The 26,519-nt window shown below is 53.4% G+C and overlaps 2 long non-coding RNA genes across 3 annotated transcripts; one reads left to right on the top strand and one right to left on the bottom strand.

Annotated features, from left to right (window-relative positions):
- Positions 1-1,597: 1,597 nt before the first annotated feature.
- Positions 1,598-4,584, bottom strand: LOC123480027 (uncharacterized). Its single transcript, XR_006655884.2, has 2 exons — positions 4,318-4,584; positions 1,598-3,641 (listed from the first exon to the last, which is right to left on the bottom strand). It is a non-coding gene; the product is annotated as an uncharacterized lncRNA (long non-coding RNA).
- Positions 4,585-14,088: 9,504 nt separating this feature from the next.
- On the top strand, positions 14,089-23,302 carry LOC123480007 (uncharacterized). 2 transcript variants are annotated; one of them, XR_011651304.1, is made up of 3 exons: positions 14,089-14,381; positions 16,510-16,638; positions 19,860-23,302. It is a non-coding gene; the product is annotated as an uncharacterized lncRNA (long non-coding RNA). The 2 variants fall into 2 exon arrangements; XR_006655860.2 differs by lacking the exon at positions 19,860-23,302 and adding an exon at positions 17,828-18,239.
- Positions 23,303-26,519: the final 3,217 nt, after the last annotated feature.

Here is a 26,519-nt window from a genome sequence, read left to right as displayed (position 1 = left end):
CATTTCTAGGCAGGAATAAACTACCCGTTGCTGCTTTTTCCAGCAGACATGTGATGCGGTGGTGAATGGGGCCGTAAATTTCTGCAGGAGATGAAAATTCCACAGTAGGCAGTCACCGCCCTGCCATTGGGCTGCCTTGCCCTGTAACAAACACTGTCAATTTTGTTTATGGGGCTGGTGGGGAATGTAGTCATTGGCTCAAAGAATTTGGCTCATTAAGCCAGAGTAAAGCAATCGAGGAAGAAAAAAAACAAAAAAAGCTTAAGCAATATGGAATAGAAACAATTTCTAAGCCCAGCCGATTATGTTTGGAAGGCGGTAGGGTAGTATAATTTCTCTCGTGATGGATCTGTTTACCTTTTGTGCAGGCATTTCGGGGTTTAAGGGATCACTGATTATCCCGTGGCAAATTGTCCTTGAATTCTAGCGTCTACAAACCCTGTCCTAGACACACAGCAAAGAATGCAGCAGGGTAAAGGGGCATGTAATAAAAATGGCACCTAGCACACGCAACTTTTCGTGAGGAACAAATAAAACGGTGAGTGACAAGTGGTATTACAAACTTTAAACTGCTCCACCCATATTATTTTACCTCCTTTTTCCCATGCCTCCAGCCCAGACATTATTATTTAGACAGCAGGAGTCATATGTATTAGTGATATAATTCTTAGGTCCCAAGGAGTCCTGGGCTGTTAATCCCAAAGGTGCCCTCTTAGCCAGATGGCCAGGGGCTATTGCAGCCCCGTTCAGAGGGAGAATTAGTGAGTCATCATGTAATTCTACCCAAGTGTGTGGGTAGAGAGTTGTTGAGCTTGAACCTAGCACCAGCAATCAAGGGCATCCATCTCTCTGGGACACTTTTTCTCTAAGATTATAAAACAGTAACAAGAGTTGGGCCATGGACGTGTGACTTTGGTTCCTGGTAAACTCTATCCTCCTTGGGGACAGTAGTTGAGGATATCGTGGTGCCAAATGGTTACAGATGTTGAATCTCCCTGTGGCCGGTGGCCATATGGGGCTTGTTGGCTGACCCGGGAAAACACTGGGGTCCACGAAGCAGCCAGAAGAACTCTTTTCCCCCATAGTACACAGAAAGGGTGTGCAGAGTTCCTTCCTGAATCAGCTATTTAAACTGCTGCGTAACAGCTCTGTTGGTGACCCACTGCTGTGTGACAAACTACTGCCACCACAGAGGCTTGAAGGGGCTTCTAGGAGCCAGGAGTCCCAGCACGGCCTCATTAGGAGCCTCCCACTCTTAAGACACAGTTTCAGCTGTCACTTTAAGATGTCAAACAGAACAGTGCAGGTGCAGAAATGTTAACTGGAAACCTTGAACTCATTCTCAACATCTTCATGAACCCAGCCCCGCCTGGCTCTGTTAAGCCAGTTTCAAAAGGCTACCTGCTTGGCAGGAGGTGCAGGTGTTTGGGGAAATGTTAGAAGTGCATGCATCGGGGCAGATGGGTTGTGTCCAGAAAGTGCTCCTGTTGGGAGTATGGAATTGTGATGTTATTGTGCGAGTGAGTACAAAGTAACAGGCCAGGCAGGGCGGCATCCAGGAGGCGGCCCTTACGAGCTGTTTGGCTTCGAAGAGTCACCCACCTCTCTGTGCCTCATCCGCAGCAAAGAGGGATAATGACACTTCTTACCGAGTTAGAGTACGGTGATGATTGAGATGATGCACGTGAGTGACACACTAGAATGGCGCCTGGCACATACCAAGCACTCAATAAATGTTATTTATATGCATAATTATTGTTTCTCCATCCACGTGTCTTTGCTCCACTCTGTGGATGGATTCCACTTCAGCTTAGCTGGCTCCCTTGCAAAATGTGCCCATTAGGAGAGTGTTGAGTGAGTGAGTCTACAGCAGGGGTGTCAGACTCATTTTCACCAGGGCCACATGGTTGCCTCGTGGTTGCCTTCAGAGGGCCGAATGTAATTTTAGGACTGTATAAATGTAACTACTCCTTGACAGTTAAGCGAGAGCTCAGCTGTTAAAACAAGGCGGGTAGAAACAAGGTGGAGGGCTGGATAAAACAAGGTGGAGGGCCGGATTTGGCCTGCGGGCCTTGTGTTTGCCACCTGTGCTCTAAACTCATTGCTGCTACAAATTTTTTAAATAAAAGAGCGGAGGGATCCTGTGATGATGGTGGTAGGTCACCCTGGCCCAGAGGACCGGGATTAGAGTGGGGTGGCTGTTCTCGCAGCCACTGCCGCCACTCCACCTGGCGGCGTGTAAAATGATTCTTGTAAACCGCACGAAAGGAGCTTATTTCTCACGGCTACTCTTGAAGTAAGCCACAGGCGCTGTGAAAGGCCAGGACAAGGAGAGGGAGGCATGAGTTCTTAGATGAAGGTGAGGTTTAAGATGTTACTTGGCCAACCAAGTTCGGTCTTATGTTCTTCTACTTCAGAACCGCGTCCCACAGGTCACAGGGGTACCTTCCCGAAGTGGGGCCTGGTGAAGAGAGCAGAGGTTCCTTCTCTTCGGCCTGGAGTCCACCTGGCTCTGTCCCCCCTGCACCCCAAAGGCCTGGGAGCCCTGGAACCAGGGACCCACTCATCCCTTGGGAAGTCCGAATTGGTGATGCCAACAGGGAACATGGAGGGGGGGAGGGTTTGAAAATAACTCGCTAGCATCAGAGGGAATTCTAGTTGACCTGTTCTGATTTGCAAAGACTGCGTTCTCCCACTCTGGCAGACCTCACTGTGTGTCTGAAGCTGGAATCCCTCCATCCCCCGCCCCCCACCAGAAGTCAATTCTCATCATTCTTCTTCCTCAAGATGCAGACCTCGGAGAGTGAGACCCAAGCAAGACATCCAGCCACGTGCTCTCCAGCTTCTCAGTCCACCACGGAGGACCCCGTCCCTCCTTGGCACTGAGCATTTTAAGGGACAGGGAGGGAGTGGCCACACCATCAGGTCTTAGGGTGACCATGTCCCAAAAGGTCACCAGGAGTCATTTTGACATCGAGGTTCCTACGATGAAGCTCTCCACCCTCTAACTGGCATGCAGTGCCTGGTGTGACCTCTGGAGGCTCCCATAACAACAGCCACCGTGGGTCACTTCCAGACCCACACCCGGGTCCTGCCCACCTGCTCTTTTATCAGGTCTCTGAGCCTCCCACCTCCCCTGTTCACGACTCTTAGGCTACTTCTGGGCCCCAGGCCTCTGCAAGTGATGCCTCTGCAGGGACACATTTGACTCCAGGCACAGTGACAGGTCCAGGTAGGAAAGTGATAACCAGGCAAGCAGATCGTTTCTACTTAAGAAGCTTCTGGAGAAAACCTGGACTACACTCAGTGCACACTTCTGTCTCCTCTTAGGGTGGTCCAGGTGCCCAGGCTGACGTTTCACTCTGTCTGGCGCCGCAGCTCCGGGGAGAACTGTGTGGCTGCTCTCACCCCCTGACCTTAACCGCATGGCTTCTCCTTCTCACTGCAAACCCCACCCGAGAGCCCGGACACGCCCAGGCTGCCGGCAACCTGCGGAGAGCCCATCAACCCCTCATCCACTGGCCGCTGATGTGCAGACTGACAAAAGTAACCAGTTCATGGAGTGAGCGGCCCCCATCACACCGTGTGGCATCTTCTTTGGGCTCTGTGGACATCTTGGGCAAGCACCATCCATTTCTGGTCTGTTTAGTTATAATTGGAAAAGTGTTGATTTAAGGTTTAAAAACCCGTCCCGATTAAGTCCAAGGACCCCTCCTGCCCTGTGCCTGCCTGTTGTGCTGAGCCCAGGCCCAGCCTGCATCCCTGGAGCAGCGGGGCAGGGGGCCTGTCCTTCCCCCTCCTGTCCTCTCCAGGGTCCGGCCATGGAAGAGGATGGCTGGAGGTCGCATCCTGCCCCACACCTGTGCCGCTGCACTCTGTCCTGGGTTGCAAAGGCCCTTTGACGTGGGGACGGTGCCCACACTGGGCTCTCTCTCCTGGTGCCTCTCTGAGGACATCCCCCCTCCCCCCATTCAAGGGCCTGCTATTTCACTACTTTCTGGCTCAAGTACTCTACTTGCTGCCAGATTCCTTGCGCCTCCCGGTTAGGCCTTATTCCAGAGTCCTTACTGGGTTCTGTTCGTCCTAACAGGCATCCTCTGGGGCCTCTGTGATGTCAGTGTGGCCCCTGTGAGTGAAAGTGCCGCCTGCTTTCCTGGCCCTTCTCCTCTTGCTCTGGCAGCTCCACCCTGTTCCCCACCGCACCCCCTTCCGACTTCTGCGTTCTTCAGACCCTGGAGGACACAGGTCAGGTCCCTGCACTGGCCTCTCCCTCCCCCAAAACCCTCACTGCAGGCTGAGGGCGCCCCAGTTACGTACGTTCCCTCTGACCGGTCTCCTCGCGAGCAACACTTCGCCGAGCTGCACTCCTGATACTTCTGTGATTTCTGCGAGCACGCTAAACTTCTGCAAAGACGGCCATCTCCCCGTTCATCCTGCAGACGTTGACACGGGGCCGGGGAGGCCTTCGCAGTGGCCCTTCTGCAGGACCAGGGAGCCCCGTCTGTCTGTGTGAGCGGAAGGATCTGGCGGGGGGCTGGCGGTTCTCCAGGGCAGGAGGCTGCGTGCCAAAGAGCTCTTGTAATTGGATCATGAGGGGGGTGGGGTAATTTGTTTCTCTGTTTTGTAATTTCAGACTTGTGGAACAGGTTTTTAAAAACTGGGATATATAAGAACTCTCGTTGAAGTCAAGAAGCGTCGCTTGGACTGAAGAGGAAGCTGGGCGGTGGAAGAACAGTCCACTGACTCAAATACATGTGTGTATATATGTATATTTTTGTCTTACTGCTGAAATACTAGATATAGTGACAAGCGCCTTACACCTTTTGTGTCTTGCCACTCGTGAATCACACCTTCGGAGAAGGTGTCTCACCCGGGAGACGGAAAAACGTCCCTATGGGAGACGATTCTGCATTTTCAGATATTAACAATTATCTTAGTGAGCGTGCTGTAAACGCCGTGGCCACCCTGCTGTCCTGGGTCCCGGCAGTGGCCCGTGCTCTGCCTTCACCCAGAGCGGCTCTTTATCTCACTAGACGATCTCCATAGTCAGGCCACCTCCTCGCCGTGTGTTTTAAAGCTCTCGGTGAGAGAAGGTGACCTTCAGGTAGAGCTCCGCGGGGCCTAGACGAGGCGTAGCAGCTGTGCCTTGCGAGATAAGCTGCTTTGCAAACAATGATTCTGATTCATCATCAAGTTTTTCACAAGGAGGTAAAAATCGCCACTTAAAAACAGGTTGACCAAATTTGCAGACCGCCGGCTTAGCGCATGGCAGCGCTGTGCATTCACAGAGGCGGAAACGCGCCGATGAATGGCTTCTAGAGGAGTGTCAGGAGCTGCTCGCAGACTGGAGATTCCGCGAGTCACGGAATCCACTTCACTCACGGGGGCAAATCTCTCTGGTAAAACTGGAGGCATTGTTTGAAGAAAAATGCACAGGTACTTAATGCACAATAATTATGACATTTGATCAGCGTGCAACTAACATCCCTCGGTCTAAGATTCTGGCTGTAAATCCTTGAACAGGTAGAAGCCCGGAACGAACTGTGTGATATGTTTCAGGAAGGAGAGATGAATTGGACTACTTGGGAGGGTTCCTTCCAGCCCCAGGAGGGAGGGAGGGAGCAGTCCGTGCTGCCCTCTGTCGGGAGGCCGCCAAACACACAGGATGCACTTGGCTTGCGTGCCGAGAAAGTCTTCTCCAGCCAACGTCACCACGGATCACGGCCCTGGGAATAATCTGGCTGCTTATTCAACACAGAGACTTCTTTCAACAGAAGAGCAAGAGAAGCACAATAAGCTAACAGATAAAGCAGAAAATGAAATACATTAAAACTCCTTTGGTGCGTGCTGAATGCTGAATGTCTGTATCCACCCCTACCCCCTCCTCCGCCACCGAGTCCGTGTGTTGGAGCCCCAGTCCCCAGTGTGATGGTACTTAGCACAGGGTCTTTGGGGGGTAATTAGGTCACAAGGGTGCAGCCCTCATGAAGGGGACTAATGCCCTTATAAAAGAAATGCCTTTTCTGGGTCTTCTGAGATCATCATACGATTTTTATCCTCAATTTTGTTGATGTGGTGTATCACAACCATCTGGCTGGGCTGAACCATCCTTGCATCCCAGGGATAAATCCCTCTAGATCATGGTGTGGGATCCTTTTACCATGCTGTTGAATTTGGCTCGCTACTGTTTGGTTGAGGATTTTTGCATTTGGCTGACACCTTGTTCTTAAACTTCCCAGCTTCCAGAACTGCGAGACATAAATGTGATCTAGTTCTGACCAATGAAATGTAAGAGCAGGCCAGCTGCGGGAAACACTTTCCTCCCTGATAGGAGCCCAAGCTGCAGGAGAAATTTCCATTTGCCCCATCCCTCCCAGCTGAGGCAGCTGGAATGGGAGGCTGGGCTGCCTGGAACCTAGCAGACGCCTTATTCCCATCAGGTGTGAATTCTGCAGAGGGAATGGCCGAGTTGCTGACCACCAGTGGAAGAGCCTAGCTCTGAACCTCTTGTTCCTCATGGTTTCTACTTCTGTGCTTGAATATTCTGTTATTTCTAGCCGAATGTGTTTCAGCGCTGCAGACGGTCTCAAGTCTGGGTAGGAGGTAACGCTTCTTCACACCACCCCCAAAGGCAGCATCAGAACTGGCCGTCCTGGCTTCCATTAGTTCTACAAGCTGCTGCTGTGATCGCCCAGGGACCTAAGAGCTGTAAGGCTTACGGGTCAGTGAGGCTCGGGGCTGAGTCACAGCCACCTGTATTTCCCCCCTGACGCTGGCTGCTCAGCATGTGGGTTTAATCGGTGCAGAATCCTCCACGCCAGCATAGACAGTAACATAATTCTTTTATGCTCTGCTTTCAGGCATAACATTCTACTGGGGGAGACTAACTTTCTCCGAGTCTTCAGGAGTACTTTTTAAAATGATACAGTCAGCGCTCTGCATCCACAGGCCCCACATTCTCAGGTCAAACATACTTTTTGCAATTACACTGTTGCTGGCATGCCCTGTGCAGTTAGGTTCCATCGCTCCTGAACAGGTCCAGGCTCTTGTCATTATTCCCTAAACAATGCGGTGTGGCCCCTGTTTACATGGCATTCACCGTGTATTTGGTGTGGGAAGTAATCCAGAGAAGATGGAAAGTTACAGGAGGACATGTGTCGGAGACATGCGAGTACAGAGCCATCTCGCAGGAGGTGCTTCAGCATCCTCGGACACTGGTGTCTAGGGCAGGGGGGGGGAGGCCCAGAACCACCCCCCCGCAGACACTGAGGGGCAGCACCCCACCTTGTCATGAGCCCCCACGGTAGCTGAGATGGAGACCCACAGGACGGGGACAGTGAACAGAGTCTCAGGACCCGTGGGCAGGTAGAGATCCATGAGATCACCGAGCCTCATGCCTTTATTTTGTTGGTGGGAAATCCATGCACCAGACAGGCCATGGTTCACCCAGAACCCCGGTGTCCCGACTTCCAGCCCAGTGGGTTTCGTACTCTGCGCCACCCCCCAATTCAGTGCATGAACAGCTCGCTTTAAACCCCTGCAGGAGTCTTCCCCCAATTGCTCTGTCTGTGGGCTTGAAGCCTCATTTGAATGGGAAGCATACTTTTTGCAGTTGGGTGGGGGTGGGGTGAGCAGCAGGGTAGGTGGGGCTGAGGGTCTGGAGCCGGAGTCCGAGCCTGCTCCTGCCTCTGCAGACTGGAAAGGGCAGCTCCTTCCCCCCCCTCCCTGCCTCCCAGCTTCCTTACCCGGCCGGCAGGCTGGAGTTCGGGTGGGTTTCTAATACACAGGACATGTTCACATTTGTTACTCCATTTGTCAAATGTCTGTGCGTGTTATACTTCCAATAACATTACATCCTCTGAAAAACTCTATTTCTGAGATTTATAAAATTGACCACTGCTATATATGTCCATTATAGTTTCAGAGACCTTATTTCTATGGGGTCTTCAAACACGAGTGTTGGTTAAAGGGTTAGGCTACGTTATCCCGACATGTACCCACACTTCCATCAGGTACGCAGGGGTCTGTAAAGAAACGCAGGCGCCATTGGAAGAAATTCTGACTTTTTATAACAAAGCAAGAGTTTGTTGCGACATCCACAGTCCCCAGTCTCTGCTGTAGACGTGCAGCTGTAAATACAGTCTGTCAAAAGGGCCACACTCGTGACCGACTCTCGTCGTGGTTAATTTTGCAGACCTGCTCCTCACGCACTCCTGGGCCATCAGCAGTGGAATGGCCTCTGTGTTCTCTTGCCCTCTGCTGGCTAAACAGGACCATGCCCACCAGGTACCTTACGGTCACCAGTGTACCTCCTCTGTCCTGCTAACCCTGGGGGCCATTTGGCAAAAGCCTCCTTAACAATTGAAGGGGCTCAGGACAGGCCTCCCCAAAATGAGCCACTTTGGCATGAAAATTACTCTGAGCTGAAGGCAATCCCGACACTGAGACATGAGAAAGCCTTACCTCTCCCTAAGAAAGAATTTAAATTAGAGACTTTGCCCATAAGCGTTATCACCAGAAATAACTCTCTAACACCTACCTCTAGGGCAAGGCAAACACCTAATTACTGAACATCTACCCTTCTTATCATCCTGAGAAAGACCCCCTCCCCTCTGCAGGGGCCTTCCTACCTGTCCTTGGCTCAGAACGTCACACAGCGCATTTGAAATTTCTCTCTCTGACTCTCTCATTTGAGCGGGGCCCCCACCCCTACGTCTGTAATTACATCTGGTCACTTTCTCTCGTTCATCTGTCTCGGGGCAATTTGATGGAGACCAGCCAGAAGAACCTGGAGGGGCAGAGGGAAGTGTCTTCCTCACTGAAGCAGTGTTTAGGCCACTGATAAACATCTCGCCTGAGTCCTGGCTCCTCCTCCTCGGGAGCCTGGGACCCAAAGGCCCCAGCTCTGAGGTCTGTCTGTTCTCAGGCGCCTCTTGTGTCGGCACCTGTCATTAGCACCTGGTACCATGCGGTGTCGTCGTGCATGGGTCTCACTGTACCGTTCAGTAGGTCTGCCGGTGTGCACATACAAGGCTGTTTGGGTTATTACCCACTTGGTGTTCGCCTTGTCTTCCCAGCTCTGTAGGCCTCCCACCTCATCACCAGGATTCAGATGAGGCCTAGGGACTGGACACGAAGCCCTCACACCTCCCCCAGACCTTCACAGGGTGACGAGGGGCCCCCTAGTCCACTTGCAGTGGCCAGGAAGGAGCACACAGCAGGGTGAGGTCAGCCCCTCCCGGGTGGGCCCGGTGGAGGAGAGTGACCCAGCCCATCGTCCCAGCCCAGCGTCCCCATTCTCCTGCTGTCTGTGGCCTCCAGGTGGACATTATTAGGGTCCCTGACTGCTGAGACCCCACGGTGCTCTCCTCTCTTCCCATGTAGTTCTCTGGGGCCTGGGGTCGGCTCTGGAGTGACTGGACTTCCACTTCCCCTTTTACATCTAAACTGAAAGCTGTGTGGTTGTCTCCCAGTTATTCTGAAGGCACAAGCCTCCGAGAGAAACGGTCTGACTAGCCCTCTGCAGGGGGGCCTGAGACCAAGGGCCAGGCAGCAGGGCTCCCGGGAGCAGGAAGGCCAGTCAGCGTGACCGCAGGCTTCGCTCGCCACCTTGCGCTGCATCCTGCTGTGGTCCCAGCGAATGACTACACAGAAACGTGCGAACAGATAGGAGCACCCAGGGCACCCCGAGGGGAGCTGAGCGGGCGGGCAGGCTTCGCCCGCAGTGACATGGGCGTGTCCCGGGATCACATTAAAGATGCCCTTCTTTCTGGAGTCCGTAAGGCTGGTTCTAAAGCGCGTCAGACAGATGAACGAGCAAACAGTGGACAAAAGGTACATATGGGCCATTCAGAGAAGAGAAAGTTTTTTAAAAAACTAAAATGGCCCTTACACGTCTGAGAAGGGACTCGCTATTGTTTGTATTAAAAGTGAGTTAAAAGTATTTTAAAATGCCACTGCTCACCTGTCTGACTGTCAAAACTCAGGAAGTGTGGGACGGTCCTCGGTCAGGGGGGCTGTGGACGGACAGAGCGGAGTGGCGGTCTCTATGCAGCGTCCTTCGAGATTAACGAACGGGGTTGCGCTGGCCTACCCCTGCTGCTTCGCAGTGCAACCTTTAGAGAGCGCTAGAAATTCGAAACATTTCGCAGCATTCATTGTGGTATTCGTAAGAACCAAACAGTATAAACAATCCAAACTTTCAGAACCAAGGACATGTTATATAAAATCAAGCAGATGGGGATGGCCTGGGGGAGGGAGTGGGGGGTGCTACATGGAGGAGAACAAAGGGGGAACATTTGAGACAACTGTAGGAGCATAATCAATAAAATGTAATTTAAAAAAAACAAAAGAAAGTAGAAAACAGAGCAGCTGTTTTTTAAAAAAGGAATGCTCTAAAAATAAGACTGGGAACCAGAGATTGGGTAGCTACATAGATAAGATAAAAGACATGTGTAGGGTACAATCTTTTGTGTAAGAAAGGAGGAGAGAGAAGACTGTTGGCTTATTTTTGCCAAAAACAAAAGCCTTGGAAGGGTAAGTCAAAACTTAGTAAATGTTTTTGAACTACTGAGAGTCATACAAGTTATTATTTTTCTTAGACAGGGCGAGGAGGGGCTGGGAGCTAGAGAGGCAGGTGGCCTTTCTCTAAAGATGCTGAACAATGCAAACATCTTATAAACTTAAAAAATAATATCAAAATAAAATGGAAAAGGAAAGTAGAAGCAAACCCTAACGCTGGAAAAGAATGAATTTCAAATGAGTAGAAGCAGATTGAGGGAGCATGTTCCTCTTCCTGTTGACCTCCCTCACCGGCCCCCTCCCCCCACCCCCAAACTTGTGAGCTTCCCCAGTGAAGCCTGCTCTCCATCCCAAACTGCAGGGCAGCCTGCGATTGGTACAACTTGCCTTGATTACCTCTGTCTCCTGTCTGCCCTTCCCACTGAGCAGTCAGCTCCACAGGGCAGCCACTGGGCTGGTTTTGTTTGCTGAGGCATCCAGACAACACAGCAGGGGTGTCCAACCCTCTGGGTCTCCGGGCCACACCGGAAGAAGAAGAGTTGTCTTGGGCCACACGTTAAATACATTGTGACACATAATCACGAAAAAACTCACAATGTTTTAAGTAAATTTACTATTTTGTGTCGGGCCGCATTCACAGCCATCCTGGGCTGCATGTGGCCCGCGGGACGCAGGTCGGACTCCCCGGGGTCTGGCACATTCCAGCCGCTCATGCACAGCTGTCCAGTGAATGCAGCTCCTGTGGGCAAGGAGCCTTGGTCGTATCCATTTATCTTCACGCCCCAGAGCTAGTGCAAGCGCAGGGCAAGTGCAGGAACCACTGACTATGTGTGTTTGCCTGCGCCCAGCTGGCTTTAGCAGAACTCCAGCCACTTGTCGTCCTCACTGTCATTTATTCACGCCTGGCCAGTCGCCCTGGCCCCTGCTGCAGGTGCATCTGCAGCCGGCCGACAAGGCAGCCAAGGCACCGCCGGGTCCCTGCTGAGTTCGCTGTGCCCAAACTGCCCAAGGTTTACTTACCTCCCTTCAGTGGCGGACTTCCCCCCGAGCTGCCTGTGGATGCTCCTGAGCTCTCGCTCTCCATTTCTTTCTAGTCCGCTTAAAAGGCGAGCAGTGATATTTGGGATTCGTGGAAGAATAAATCTCTCTTTTGGAAGGGCTGCACACAGCCCTGGCTGGTGCGGCTCAGCGGGTTCGAGCACCATTCTGTGCACCAAAAGGCTGCGGTTCAGTCTGGGTCAGGGCACCGACCGAGGTTGCTGGCTTGATCCCCGGTTGGGGCGTGTACAGGAGGCAACAACATATCGATGTTTCTCTCTCACATCAGTCTCTCTCTCTCTCTCCCCCTCACCCCTTCCTCTCTCTCTCTTAACATCAATAAACATACCCTTGGGCGGGTAAAAAAAAAAGGAATGCCTGTGCACAGGTAAAGAAATTTCCTTCAGCGGGCCGGATGTAACAATGAGCCCGGCAGACCTGACTCCCACTAAGAGCAGCGCCGACCCTCCCGCATTCCTCTCTCGTCATTTCATTTCGGAATGAAATCAATCCACTGATTTCAGGCTTCGGCTTGTGTCCGCCTCTTTGCCTTGAGAGCGAGGCATGTGGATATCAATCTTTGCTCGGACTGGTTACTACCGCTCCTCCCTGGGACTCAGTTTCCACAATTTCAGCAACACCGATCTTTCCTAGTTGTTGGAAGCGCCAGCTAATGCAGGTATGACACGCGGGTAACGCGGGGCCAGTTCCTTGCCATTGATAAGCATACGGTTACTACTCCTACAGGAAACTGTAGGAGGAAAACACTGGAAGGAAATGTATGAAGATGTGGATAGTCAAGTCGCTGCCGTGAGGTGGCGGAATTATTGGGCTTTTTATCTTGGTGACGTAAACTTCCCTGAACTTCTCCTGTCTTGTAAAATAAAGGCACTGTACTTTTTAGAATCAGAAGATCTTTTGAAAACTAATCCTTGGTATAACCTGTCATAGTTAAGAAATCACCAGCTCTCCTTCCCTGATTCTGCCCTGCTGCTCCTGGACAACTCACAGCAAAAATCCGGCTGAATGAAAGGAGGCGTGTCGATTCGTTTCATTAACACCCAGGAGAATTAACATGAACACACGGACCCTGGGCCTGAGAAAGAACAGCCTGAAAATGAACAAACACTAAGGAGTAAGACCACAAGCTGGGAACTTGACCTTAGCACAGACGTGGAAGCCAGCACCTTTAGCACCGGCTGAGCAGGTGGCGCGTCCCTTAAAGTGATGCAAGAAGAACCGTGTCAAGGGGAGGGCACCACTCAACAGAGCGCCCTCCGAGAGCCCGAGAGAGCAGAGTGGGGGTGCGGTCTCCATAGGAGAGCGGCCCTCTCTCTCCACCAGGAAGGTGTCCTCTCCAGGGGCCCTTCTGGAGGGTCGGGTGTGCAGCAGCGAGGCAGGAAGCACCCTGCAGCACCTGGGTCAGGGTGGAGGAGTGGGCCACAGCCAAGCTGTGCCTGCTGCCACCAAGGGACAGGGGTGCTCGCAGCACCTGGCGGCGAGGGGCATTATCAGAGGTTGGAGTCCCGGGGGAAGGCAGTGGCGGAGGTAGTGGCTGCCGCTGAGCCCTGCCAGCTGCCTGTCCCTTGCAGGAGCTGTGGTCAGGGTTGCAAGAGGAGCCGTGGGGACAGAGGAGGCCTTTCTGACCACGGGATTTTGTAACCAGGGCAGCAGGAAGTGGGGGTTGGCAGAGAACAGGGGGCTGGCAGCAGTGTGCACACTCGGGGCTTCCCGTCTTCTTGCCAGTGCAGGCCCCCCAGTGAGCAACAACGCGGAAATGCGTTCTCCTGTGGTTTCTTCCATGGTGTCCACCGACCAGCCCTCAAACTCCACACGTGACCAGAATCAGAGCCAGCCCTTGGTCAGCACAGAGCAGGGCCGGACCAGGTCCTGAACTGACCTGGTGCTTGCCCTCTGGGGAGGATTTGTAATGGCGCAGGGAGGGCAGGCGGGCTTTACCACACCCGCAGCACCCCCAGACGGCCCCACCCAGACTGGGATCAAATTAAAGCAGCATGGAGTTGAGCTCCATGGATCTTCTGGAAAACGCTTCTGAGTGTTTTCTTTGCTTCATCCATTTCCACGACCAGCAAGCAGTTCCAACAGGCGTGCTTTCCGTTGCTCTCACCGAACTCTGAAGACAGGACCCTGAGCCTCGTGGCCAGGGAGAAAGCACGCAGCTTCCCCGCTCTGGGCACGCCCTGCTTTGCAGGTGGGAAGGCCCAGCCAGGTATGAGCAAGAGCTACAGCTGGAGAACCGAGGTCAGGAGGCTGGTGCCCAGAGAAGGGAGATACCAGCTGGATCCGGGGGCGTGAATAGGGCTGAGACGGGGAAGTTGGCCAAGAGTGGGTCAGGTGAACAGGGTGGACCGGGGCCCTGCAAGGCCCTACTGGGAGCCTGCTGGGGAGGATTCCAGGCCCTGCCCACCCCAGGGGCAGCATGACTCAGCACTTCCAGTCCTGTTATCGGGGCCAACCCGAGAGGCACCACCCCAAGAGGCACCACCCCAAGAGGCACCACCCCAAGAGGCACCACCCCAAGAGGCCAAGGGCTGTCTGAAGGAGCTGCTCTCCTTCTGGCCCCTGCTTCATCCTAGGTCCATGTAGTACAAGCTGTCCCAGAAGGGATGTGTCATTTCATCCCGGCATTTAGTGCTTTTTTATTTACTGTGTTAGTTTTTTCACCTTGGTGCCAGCTGCTTTATCTGAGATCACACCGTCACGTAACAGTCAGGAACCTTCACAGGCGATCGCTAAGTGCCGACTGTGTGTGCAGACCTTTGCACGGACGTCCGTGGGAATTCTCAGAAGCAGGCTGCAAGGTGGGTATTTGTCTCCATTTGCAGATGGGAAAACTGAGACTCGGAGATGTCGCTCAGTGGTCCAGGGGGACTCTAACTCAAGCCCGTTTGTGTAAGTGTCCAAGCCCGGAGCCTGTATCCTCTGCCGCCTGGCAGGATCGGGAATAGTTCACTGAGCTTAGACAAAATTCGCAAGGTGGCCACACGCGGGCGAAAATAAAGAGCAGACAGTGGGCCAGGATGTGATAGGAAGGGAAAGATGGAGGTATCAGTGAATGGAGAAAAAAGAAATCTGAGACCTGCGTAGGGGACAAAGTGGGCAAGCCGTGAAGGACTGCGGTGACTCCTTGGGCGCCTGGCTGGGTGAACAGGGGAGAGTAGCCGGGGGGCAGTTTACTGCACAGCTTAACCTTCGGCCCCTTCCTCGCACGGGCGTCTAAGACCCTGGGATGAGCCCTCGTGCTTTGCATCCTTAAATCTGGATGGTTTTTCCTAAGGGGCCCCACACCCTCTTCCTGTTTCTGACACAAAACCTGAACCTGCCCCGCCCACCCCCTTCAGTTCTTTCGTCTTGTACTGCTAGAGAAATCTTCCCGAAAAGAACCGCTGACAGCTTGTCACTCCCCCTCAGGCGCTATTGTCCCCCTGTCACAGCTTTTCAGCAACCTGACCCTTTTACCTCGGATTGCCCTGCGCGCCCCCTCTCTAGGATCATCTCCCAGCCCAGGTGCGCAGCTTCAGAAGGCTGGCTTGGACCTGTCTGTCACAGTGCAGGGAAGTCATCCACACACGTGCGGCCTCCGTCCTCCGAGGCCGTGAGGCAGAGCTGTTTCGGGCGCGATGATGGTTACAGTGTGTCTTACACTGTGTCGTTTGCCCCCGGTCGTTTGGCTTTGTTTCTATACCCCCTGTGGCTTTTCTGCGTTAAGCCCCTGGCTCGTCTCAGACTGGGCCAGATCGGTGGTGGCTGGCGTGTGGGATGTCTCCCACCCGCAGACCGCCTCTGGCCCCAGCGCGCAGCCAACGCCACAAAGGGTCCGCATTCTGTTTCTGACCTCGAGGAGCCGAGGGCGGTGTGCGCTCTGCAACGTTCATTCTGGGCCACCTGGCTCCGAGCATTGGTTAGTCTACTGTTCCGCTATCTGGAATGAAACACGCAGTCGCCTGCGGTCCCAGGGCTGTCCTGGGCCACCACCCCCATCCGAAGGACGGGCTGTCTTCGTGGTCGGTGGCTGCACCACCTCCTGATAAATCCCTTCGGGGGCTGTTCCGGCTGTCTCAGCAGCCGCAATTCCGGTGTGAAAAAACCTGATTTCAGTCCCTCAGCTTTTCCCCCGAAACGTCCCTTCTGCCTCAACAGACTCTGTCTCAGACACACCCAAACGGAGCTCATCATACCAAGTTACTACTGCAGCAATCTCAGTTAACACGGCCGGCTCCCCCGGTCCCTGCCCCTCTGGGGATGAGCCGACTGGGCCTCTTCCGTGCAGGGACACACCGCGTGGCCTCCTGCTGCAGAAATGGCCACTGGGTTTGTCTTGTGAGACGGTGGCTTGTGGGAAACAGCTGCTATGTCGATGAAATAGAGACCGTTACCACCAGGAGGTGGTTCTGGGCCGTAGAACAGACAGAACCCAGAGCTGAGGTCCCAGACCAGGCTTTCCGGCCGCTCTCTTTTCAGCTTTTACAATCAATCCCAAGCCATGCGGAGCAGACACAGCCTGGGGCAGGGGCAGGACTGGGAGACTAATTCTTTCTGGCGGAAAGAGACCCCGTTCGCCAGCACAGTTCTCTTCTGTTCGCCCCAGCACTCCGACCTTTGTGGTGCTGGGGGGACTCCGGAGTGGGTGTGTGCTGCCAGTGCCCTGGGGACTCTCAGCAGAGGCACCTGCATGGAGAGCTTGGTCAAAGATAAACTCCCTTCCTGTCCCACGAGCTCTCGCCCTGTTGCCCGGGGAAGTCTTGAGCAGAATGAATACAGATGAGGCCCTGGCTCCGGCCGATTCCCCACCTCCCTTCCACACACACTCACTCCTTGCTGCCTGCCGTGTCACCGCCATTTGGGGTGCCCAAGTGGGAGGGGAGATGAAAGACACTGTGTAGCCAGGTGTCCAAAACAGAGTCTCTCCTGGTTGCTTGTCTCCTACAGGTCGGCACCCAGCTAATTGATACAGATGCACCACCCCCCAGCCCTGAAGCCGGTGTGGGGGAAGGGCCCTTTCTCCAAGATCCTTCAGCTCAGTGTTTTCCACAATCCATCCCTGAGACGGTGCAACAGGTTAGGGTCATTGGGTCTTCCCCTTGTCCCTCTTTCTTCTCTCTTCCTCTGGTTTCCTCCTTCCCACCTTCTCTCTGCCCCTCTTCCCCTGCCTCCTTGGTCCTGGGGGCTCCCTGCTGCTCCCAGTGTCATGTTCCTGGTGGCGACCAGAAATCGGACCCCATCATTCTTGGCCTCATGAGCTGGGCAAGCTTGCGTCTGAGCCTGAAGCTTGCAGCCTAGGCCTCGTTGCCTGGAGATGATGTTGCTGCAGAGACCCGGGACACGGCTTGAATTCTGGGGGGTGGGGGCATCGTGTGTTCCAAATGAAGAATCTCAGTCAGTAAGGGTGGGACTGTCACTGCAACCCAGGTCCCGCTGCCCTGCTGCTACAAAAGCCAATGCTTGAGAGGCAGGTGCTGATGTAAAGGAAAGCGGTTTTATTGAGAAGCCGGCCACCTGGAAGGTGGGGGACCCATGTCACAAAGCCTGTCTCCCTGTCTCAGTGGAGGCAGAAGTTTTTATAAGGAGGGAGAGGGGAACAGAATAAAGAGATCAGGGGAGGGGTTTGCAAAGTTCTCTATGTGCCGATGAGCACCATGCATTCCAATAAGGCAAGTGATGGTGAGGTGTGCCTCATCCTGGCTTAGTCACCCAGCTACACGCCATCCTGGCTCCATGGCTGAAGGTCTGCAACTCTCCCAGAGCTGGGAGGCCTGAAGATCAGGGTCTCTATCTTTTGAAGTTAGTTCCTAGAATTCTTGGACAAACATGCTGTTCAGCCACCAGCCACACATTAGTCAGAGTCAGCACGTACAGAAACGACATTGAAAGAATGGCGGGGTGGATTCCAATCCCCCACGGTTACAATTTTCCACTGTCATGTGACGACAAAATCCAAACTGAGAGTTCAGGCTAGCGGCCCTGCTTCCGCACCTCCATCCCTGGCACTCGGCACCAGGCCTGCAGGAGAGCGAGGAGGCCAGGCTCCTGCGTGGGTGTTTCGGGGGAGGCCCCTTAGCGGCCAGGCTCCATGTGAGGCGTGAGCATCTGTCTCTAGACTCCCGGCTCCGGTTTGCCCGCCCACCACCCCGTCCTCACATCTGCGGTGTCCCCTCCCCTCGTGGGAGATCACGTCCGGTGGGGCAGGGAACTCCGGGGTCCTGACCTCCTAACCTCCGTCTCTGAGCTGGGTGTCTTTCTGACCAAGGCCACAAGGGCTACCTCCCTCCGTCTAACGGGCCGGGAGCAGAAGGGTCGCAGTCACGAAGGCACCATTGGAACGGAAGACAGGGAAGGGGCTACCTGGTGTCCTGTCTGGGCATCGAGATCTCCTAACTGCCCTGTACAGGAGAACTCCAGCCGTCGGGGCCCTCGGACCCTTGGGGGGCAAGCGCTTCCCGGTCTGTCCCCAACATAGGGGCACTTGTTCACAGATATTTACCCACGTTGGTGTCCTCCACCCCCTAAATGCTCAATAAAGAGGACTAAACAAACAAGTGATTCTTGCTCCCTGTACTAGCATTGTGTGGGAGGGATAAGCACAGTTTTGTCAAGAAGGAATTAGTCAGCAGGCCAGCCCTGTACTCGAGTCTCCTGATTGGCTAAACCCACGGGCAGGGTTGCCCCTGGCATTTCAGATGTCCTGTTTTCTCTATTCATCGATTCTCAGCACCAAACGCCAAGGATTGCGGCTTGTGATGTGCCAGGCCCCCTAACTGTGACCCCTCTTCTCTGCGTTCTTGGTCAGTCTCACCGCAGTGCTGGAAGGGACTGACCTCCATCTGCACGCACTCATCGGCCTATCCCAAACTGCCAGGCTCTGGGCCAGCTGTCGAGGACACAGCCATGAATGAGACACACGCGCCCTGACCTTCGTGGTGCACAGAGGCTGCGGCTTAGAGAGGTAGCTGTAGTTGGGGACGCGCTCCATGACAGTCTGATTCCAAAATGCAGGCTGCCTCTGAAAATAGTGACAGTCAGAGAGACCCTGCCACGTGCCGGCCCTGTACTGCTTCACTCACTGGTACGGGCTAAATGACTTGCTCGTAATCTCACCGCGCGCGTGGACAGCCAGGCCCTGAGGGGACGCTGGGGGCTGGGCTCAGAGCCCAGGCTGCCTCCACGGAACCGCACTGCCCACAGGACGGCAGGGAGGATGGCAATATACGATGGCCATGCACCGCAGGATCGGATGAGGCCACAGGAGGGGAAACGCGAGGCGTGTAGGGGTTGGCGAGGGGTAATTTCAGCCGAAGGCCTCTGGGAACAGAGGAGGAGGCAAAACTCTCTGCTTGATGTACCCACAGGGTGTCATCTTTCAAGTAGGAAGTGATCAGCTACTCTGAGCGAAACCATAATAAAAAATAGAAGTTAGGGATATTTCACTTCCTTTTTTCCCCTTTTTTGATTATCAAAGGTGTAAACTTTATTGAGTGACGGGATAGCACGGTAAGAAACCCTTCAGTTCCAGAGATGGTAAGTCGTGTAGCAATGTGAATCTTGGACTCAATGAAATACGGTTACTTATTTTGTTAAGTAAGAGTGTAGCTTGGTCCCTGCTCAGGGTATTTAGCACACACCAAACACTGCCCCTATTGAGGATCATCTTCCTCCCGAGAGCAGGGGCAGGTGGGTGCCTTTTAGAATCTTGCCGGAACCAGAAAGTATTCTCCGTGGGCCCGAGTGGCCCTGGGCACCCCAGCAGCGCGGCAGCCGGGGGAGGAGTGCTTAGTAGGACTTGTTTTTTATACGTCCACCACCAACCTTAATACTGAAGGAGTTCATTAAATTCTAAATTACGTTTGCAATGAACTCAGTAGTCAGTACTGACGTCACTGTAAAATCGGTCTATGAACATTTCCGCTGATGCCATGTTACTACATACAGACAAATTTAACATGGTATGAAAGGAGGTCACTTCCACTGTCAAATGCACGATATTTTCACGAGTAATTTCAGGGGCTTCCCCGACCAGCTGAGTCCCGTTTGGGACCTCCGGTTAGTGAACCCACAGCGTTGTACGGAACAGTTCAGACAGAGTGGACGGATGTCGCATGTATTGATAGCATTGGTTTATGAAAGATTGAAACCTGGGGTCAAAACCCAGCACCTCCCCGCTGGCCAGACCCTTCAAAGGCCCGCACGGTCTGGCCCGCCCCGGTCCTGTGTTCGCTGCTTACCAAGTAGCCCCACCCTGGAAGTGGTTGAGTGTTTCTGAATCACCCCATGTCTCTTACCAGCTTCCCCTGGGACGGCTTACATGCCCACTGGCCTGCCCAGCCCAGGGTGCCGCGCTGCCCGGAGAACATACTTACTGTGGCTGGCTCTGCCAGGCTCCTCTCACAGGGGAGCCCTCCGTTGGACGGCCGCACTCCCACTTCAGGTTTCAGTGAGGGTGGTGGCAGCGGCTCCCCACCACAGCGTACCCTCCAGACCAGACCCACCAGAGAGCACCCCGCAGACCCAGGGCCTCCCTATGCTTCGGGACAGTCATGGTGCCCGTGACATCAGGAGCCACTCACTCCAGGGCTCGTTCTCGCAGGAAGTGATGTCCCCAGGACCCGAGTCAGCAGGACAGCAGACACAGCCTCAGACAGGCTCCCGCATGAGAGCAGCCAGCCGAGACTGCACCACGGTGACCACCACCAGCTGGGGGCCGTCTGCCATGTCCCGCACTCTGCTGTGGCATCGCCTGTCACCGGGGGCTTTGTTTTTCTGGCCTGATGCCATCTTTGAGAAACATGTAAATCTGAGGCAGGTCAGGGGGGTCCCTGGTGGGGAAGGCTGCACAATCTGACCACGACCACAATCTGGAGCTCCCCCAGCCAATAGAGATTAAACTTGACCTCGGCAGCAACACAGTCTTTATCTGATCAGTTTCAAAAACAGCTCTTTATAAAGTTGTAATGGACTCATGAATACGAACACTCACCCTTGAGTGTGCCATTCCTTTTGAAAGGTTTTATTTTATCTTTATCCATGTTTTCCTTTGGGAAGGTATCAAACAATGATGACTCAGGAGGGTGGAGCAGATTTCCCCCATAAAAAAAAAGGAGTGTGAGCTCACAAAGGAGTGTCTTCATCGTGAATGGCAGCTGAACAGGAGAAACGCAGGGTGACAGCCCCGGGGCACCTGCCAGCATCCTGCCTCCCCATCCAGCGCAGCAGGGAGGAGAACCAACTGGGCGTTAGCGATATTCACCAGCAGCAACGCAGAAGGGACAGTTTCCCTTGCCTTCCACAGGGGGTTCATAAGTACATGTGGGATTATTCACAGCAAACGTTTGCTGAATGACTCATCGATCGTGGAGCCGGCTGGCTGAGATGGATAAGGCGGAGCATCTGAGTGCTGCATCCTGGGGATCAGAGCCCCAGGAGAAGGTTCTGGGGGGCACAGAGCTGGGAAGGGACCGTTCTGGCTACAAGGTGGCCCTGAAGTCTGAAATGTAGCCACGTTATTTCATCCTGCATTGTAATATAACACCAACGAACAACTTATTATGCATTTGTCTGTTCCTGTACTTGGGGGTCACCTGGAAAAGGCTCAGGAAAGGCTTTCCTGGAAAACATGCCTGACTTGGGTCTTGAATACGGAAGGCAGTTGGGCAGGATGGAGGAAAGGGCCTGAGAGAAGGGTCGGTCTGGGGAACTGCAGCGATGCTGCCTGGCCTGCCTGGGAGCTCAGGAGAGGGGGCGGTGGGGCTGGAGGGCAGAAGCCAGACCTGAGAGGTGTGGGAACCGTGCGACAGAGTACGATTTGCTATCGTAGGCGGCAGGAGCCCATCAAGCGTTACAACCCAGGTGATTATGTGGTGGTTCGGTCAGAAAGCGTTTAGGGAGCATCTGCTGCTGCGTTTCAGGCCAGTGCTAGGTCCTGAGCTGCCAAAATGAAGTGGACACGAGGAACACAAAGCCTAGTAAAGAACAATGTAAACAAGTGAGCGCAGTGGAAGTCACAGGTTTTCTGTAACAATAACAATAATAACAATTACAGCAACAATAACCTACATTTATTGAGCACCTCGTGCAGGCACGTGCACCCCAAGGAACAGAACTAGAACTTTGTTTCAGTGGCTACGTAAATAGAAATAGCTTGAGACTGAGGATACCTCCTTGACAAAAATGGCTAAGCTATGGAATCACCATAGCCAACAAACCACCTTCAAAGAAATAAGAGTCACGACCTATGTATTTAGAAACAAATTAGCCCTGTCACCACGTGGGCAGAGCACTTTTCATCCCTCCTTCTTTGGCAGAGGGTGCCATTGCTCCCCCGTCAGCAGCCCTTGTTTGGGGGGGGGCCTGCATTCATGAGCCCGTACCTTGGCATGATGCAGGGCAGCCACCAGGGCCACCAGGGACAGGAAAACCGATGCTTCTCACTAGAAGACATCCCATTTACCAAAACTCTGATGCCAGTTAATGACAACGAACGCCCCTGTTAAAGACCATTAAGGGAAATAAAAACTCGTCAACAGACATGCCCAAGATGGAGAAAGAAAAGGAGGCTGGAAAAGACAAAAAAGCCCACGAACACTCGGTGGGAGTGGAAGACAGGAAATTCTCCAGCAGGAGCTTTCCCGGGTGTCCTCGGGCAGCATCGGTGGCAGTGGCAAGGAGGGGCCCGCAGCCCCCTACGGGGACAAAGCAGCAGATGACAGGACTGAGGACTTTGAAAGCATTTCTTTCTGGGAACATATGGGACGTTTGAGGGCTCTAGGAGAGTAGCTGGGGGATTGTTTTTGCTCAGCCCACTTTTGAACACATGTAAGAATGGTAGAAATCGCCAAGTGCCAGCACTGCTTGAAGGGCTCATTACACAGAACGGCACCGTGAAGGATGCTTTCAGGCCCCAGGTCATGGGCCCTCTGGTTAGCGCTGACATCCATGCTTAGCGCCAGAGCCTTCATCCCTCCCCATAGGGAGTAGTCTAGAGGGAGGTGGTGCCATGTGTTAATTATGTAACTCAGAAATCTCACCCACGTTCTTTATTTTTTAAAAAAATTATTTATTTTTAGAGAGAGGGGAAGGGAGGGAGAAAGAGAGGGAGAGAAACATCAATGTGAGAGAAATACCGATCGGTTGTTTCTCATATGCGCCCTGAGTCTGGACCCAACCTGCAACCCGCACATGTGCCTTGACTGGGCATCGAACCAGCGACTTTTGCTTTGGGAGTGACGGCCAACCCACTGAGCCACCCTGGTCAGGGCTCACCCAGCTTCTTGAATCCTCTTGCCATTCTTGGTGTGGTGGCTCTGTCTGCCCTCGGGGCCACATCCACAGGAAGAAAAAGACCATCTCTTCACTTGTACTTCTCTTGGGAAGGAGAAACGTCCCTGTGGAACCCCTCAGCTCTCACACCTCGCTGGCCAGAGCTGTGTCGCATGCCCAGGACCAGGCCAACCATTACTGAGAGGGATCATCCCGGGATCGATCATGAGCCAACCCACGCAGAGGAGGCTGGAAACCGGGGCGGGGCTGGGGCTCTGCAACTGAGGAAGGAAGCAGGAGAGTCAGATGGCTCGGGGGTAGGCATTCAGTGGCATCTGGCACAGATTAAGTACAAAAGCCTGCCTTGAATGGAATGAAAAAAATATTTGCTAAGTGTTATTTTAGTAATTTTCCGTCCTTCAGCAGCGTGTTCAATGGCCAGTTGTCTCTCTTACTTTTAATAAAAACTGATGACTTTAAAGCTATTTAATCTCATAGTTCAGTGTGCTAAACCTGGTGTGGTCAGGTCAGCGTGGCTCGGGGGTGTTAAGGGTCTTCTCAGAATTCTCTTGGCGGGGGTGGTTCGCAGCGAGCGTCACTGATGCTGAATGAGATTCAGCAGCTCACCCATTCTCCACCTTTTAGAAACTGCTGACACGCCCCCACGGTGCCGGAGAATTTGCTGCCACTTCCCACTTCCCGCCTGTCCCATAAAGGACACGCTGTGCCTCCCCATCGGCAGCTGCCTGCAAGGTTGGCCGGGCCTCCAAGAGACGCCGGACTCAGGAGAGCAGGGCAGTGTCAACAGGAAATGTAAGAAGCAGAGACTGACTAGCCGGACTTCAGCACTGAGAAAGGGTTGATTTTTTAAAGTCAGGGTGTCTCTTGGAACCCTGGGCCAGGACTTCAGTGGAATCTTAGGAAGTTCTCCTCCCAGACGTGGGAGTCCACCAGGGCAGGGCAGCCCAAACCCATGTCTCCATGCCCCACAGCCCTGTGTCCTTCTGTTGTCTGCGCCCCCTGGCTTTCTGGTCTGTTCGTGTCCGCGGTGGGCAGGTGGCGGCCGCTTTTCATTCATCGACATCATGTCTTCTCTCTTCAGAAGAAGAGCTCGGACTCCGAACGTCTCTCGGTTCTAATGCAGAGGGAGGGTCTGATTTACAAAGGAGTGGACTCTGGCTTAGATGAAGGAAGTATTTTGTACAATGTTGCCCAACTGGGAAGTGGCAGAGAAGGCATCTCGAGTCTAAGTCTGTCTGGATCTAAAACCTCGTAACCTTCCAACAAAATACGTGGCCACCAGTGAGATCTCTAGGGGCCAGGATGACGGCTTGGTGACACCGTCCAGCCCTGGTCTTGCAGGGGAGCCTGATGGGGGCTTGCTGCGGCCCCTCTCACCATCTGTCGGCTCCCAGCTGAAAGAGCTCCCCTTGCTGACCAGTGTCTAAAATGCCATCATTTCTTTCTTTGGCTTAACACAAGGTGTACCGCGTCATTAGACAGCACCTTACGGGTTGCTCAGGGCTTTCACGTAATGATCTCATTTCATTTTGATGACGGCCCAGTGACATAATAGGGCAGGGGTTATTTCCCCCCAGGGACAGATAAGGAAATGGGGGTTCACAAGGGCAAGGGCACTTGCTCCAGTGGAGAGGACTGAACTCCTTGAGGATCCTGTGGACTGGCCACTTAGGGGTGCGTGACCTCCCTGGTCACATCTCTGGGGGACATGAGTGTTGTCTCCAAGTGAGCTGAGAGGGCAGGACAGCCACGGGCCACCTGGTGCTGAGCTGGCTTGATAGCCTGGGGACTTCGTGAGGCCAGCTACTGGTCTCATCCAGGTCTTCGCAGCGCGGTCAGTGGCACGCGGCCTCATGCGCGCTCATTGGAGGAACACGCACGATGCTGGCACGCTCTGCCCTGGAAACTCGTGCGGTTGCTAGTGTCTAACACAGAGAAGTATCTGCTTGCCAGGGTTACAGGCTAACATTTATGGGGTTACTATGTGCTGGATTCCGTCTTTGTCCTCATGGAAACCAGGGCACAGAGAGGAGTGAAGACTCACTGAGAATCCACGGCAAGTCGTGTGTCCGAGGTGTGACCCTGGAAGATGGAGTTGGAGTCATGTTGTGTAAGGGGTCCCCGGGTGAGACGGGAGTTTGGAGCACATCACCTCTCAAGTCTTCCTCAGCTCTGAGGTTCTCTGGTTGTTTGGCCAGAGGATGGGTGCTTCCGCCCAGAGAAAGCTGGGGAAGAGGGTGGCTGTCAGAGGCGGGCAGCAGGTCGGGGAGGAATGGGTTGATTTTGATTGTGTGGGATGACGCAAATGAAAAGGGTCACTGACAGTCTCACTCTGCAGGGGAGAGATCGCCCGTACGTGTGCAGCTGCTGTGAGAAGCTTCACGCGCCTTGTGGTCTGGCTGTGCAGGCTGCGGCACACACAGTTGTCCGGCTGTGCAGGCTGCGGCGATGGCGGCCAGCAGTCCTCGCCCACCGCCGCCTCGGCCCGTGGAGCTGGCGATACCACAGCTCTGTGGGACAAGCAACAGCCTCTTTTAAAAGCCAACTGAACATGACTCTGTCTTTGATTTTCAGAGATTTCCTTAGAGAAAGTGTGTGCAATTTCAAAACTGGACACCACAAAGGAATGTCTCCTGTACAACAACAAAAAAAAGGACAAACGAGACATCTTTTAAGACTGAAGGAGTTCTAACTAGATTTGCCACTGACGCCTTTATTAGAACAAACCAACGGGGACCTCAAACTTAGCATATTGCATCGTCACCATTCCTGGCAATAGAACAAAACTTCCAGACATGTTAAGGAAGCAAAGTAACCTGAAGCAGAGCAAGTGATCATCCATTTAAAAAATTGCTTGCTTAAGTAACATTGCTAGTCGATAATACAATTCTGCTACAGCCTCAGAAATAGCAGAGATATCTAAGTCTGCCTAGCAACCACCAGGCAGCCAATAATGCTCGAGGTCAAAGGACACTGAAAAACACAACCCGTGACTCCTGGGAACAAGCAGTCATGTTCCGTGTGGCCAAGGTCAGCCAGGGACAGCCCTGGAATCAGATGGGCCTGTGTTTAATCACGGGCTGTTTACCAACAGGACGACCTTGGGGAAGTTGCAGAACTACTCCGGGCCCATTGCTTCCTCCACGAAGCGGCCAGAGTAATCTGTCCTCCATGTGGTGTTGTAAGAAGTACCTGAGACGTGTGGAAGGAACCTCGAATTAAGTGTTAACACACACACACACACACACAGAGGAAGGTGGAAGGAAACGTACAGGGGGGTGGACATGTTCATGGAGTATATTGTGGTGATGGTTTCACGGTGTATATTTCTCTCCAGACTCATCAACTTTGTGCATTAAACACGCTCAGCTTTCCCTATACCAATCATACCTCAATACAGCAGTTAAAAAACACACGAAATAAGCTGGAACAGTGCCAGGGACGGAGTACACTTTTGGTAATTCCATCTTGTTCTTTCCCCCGAAGTTGGCTTTCAGCCTGTGAGAAAACTGCTCAGACACAGAGGGAATTCACTCCCTTGTTGAACTCAAGTCCCTCATTGAACTGCCTGCCAGGCCGCCCCCCGACAGGCGTAGGGGTGCTCCCCTGCTGGAGGGAGGGGTGGGGGATCCCCAGCCCATGACCGCTCATCAAGCTTTCTAATTGGC

Source organism: Desmodus rotundus, chromosome 6 (genome assembly GCF_022682495.2).
Source record: "Desmodus rotundus isolate HL8 chromosome 6, HLdesRot8A.1, whole genome shotgun sequence".
Lineage (NCBI taxonomy): Eukaryota > Metazoa > Chordata > Mammalia > Chiroptera > Phyllostomidae > Desmodus > Desmodus rotundus.
This window is presented reverse-complemented; position numbering and strand designations above follow the sequence as displayed.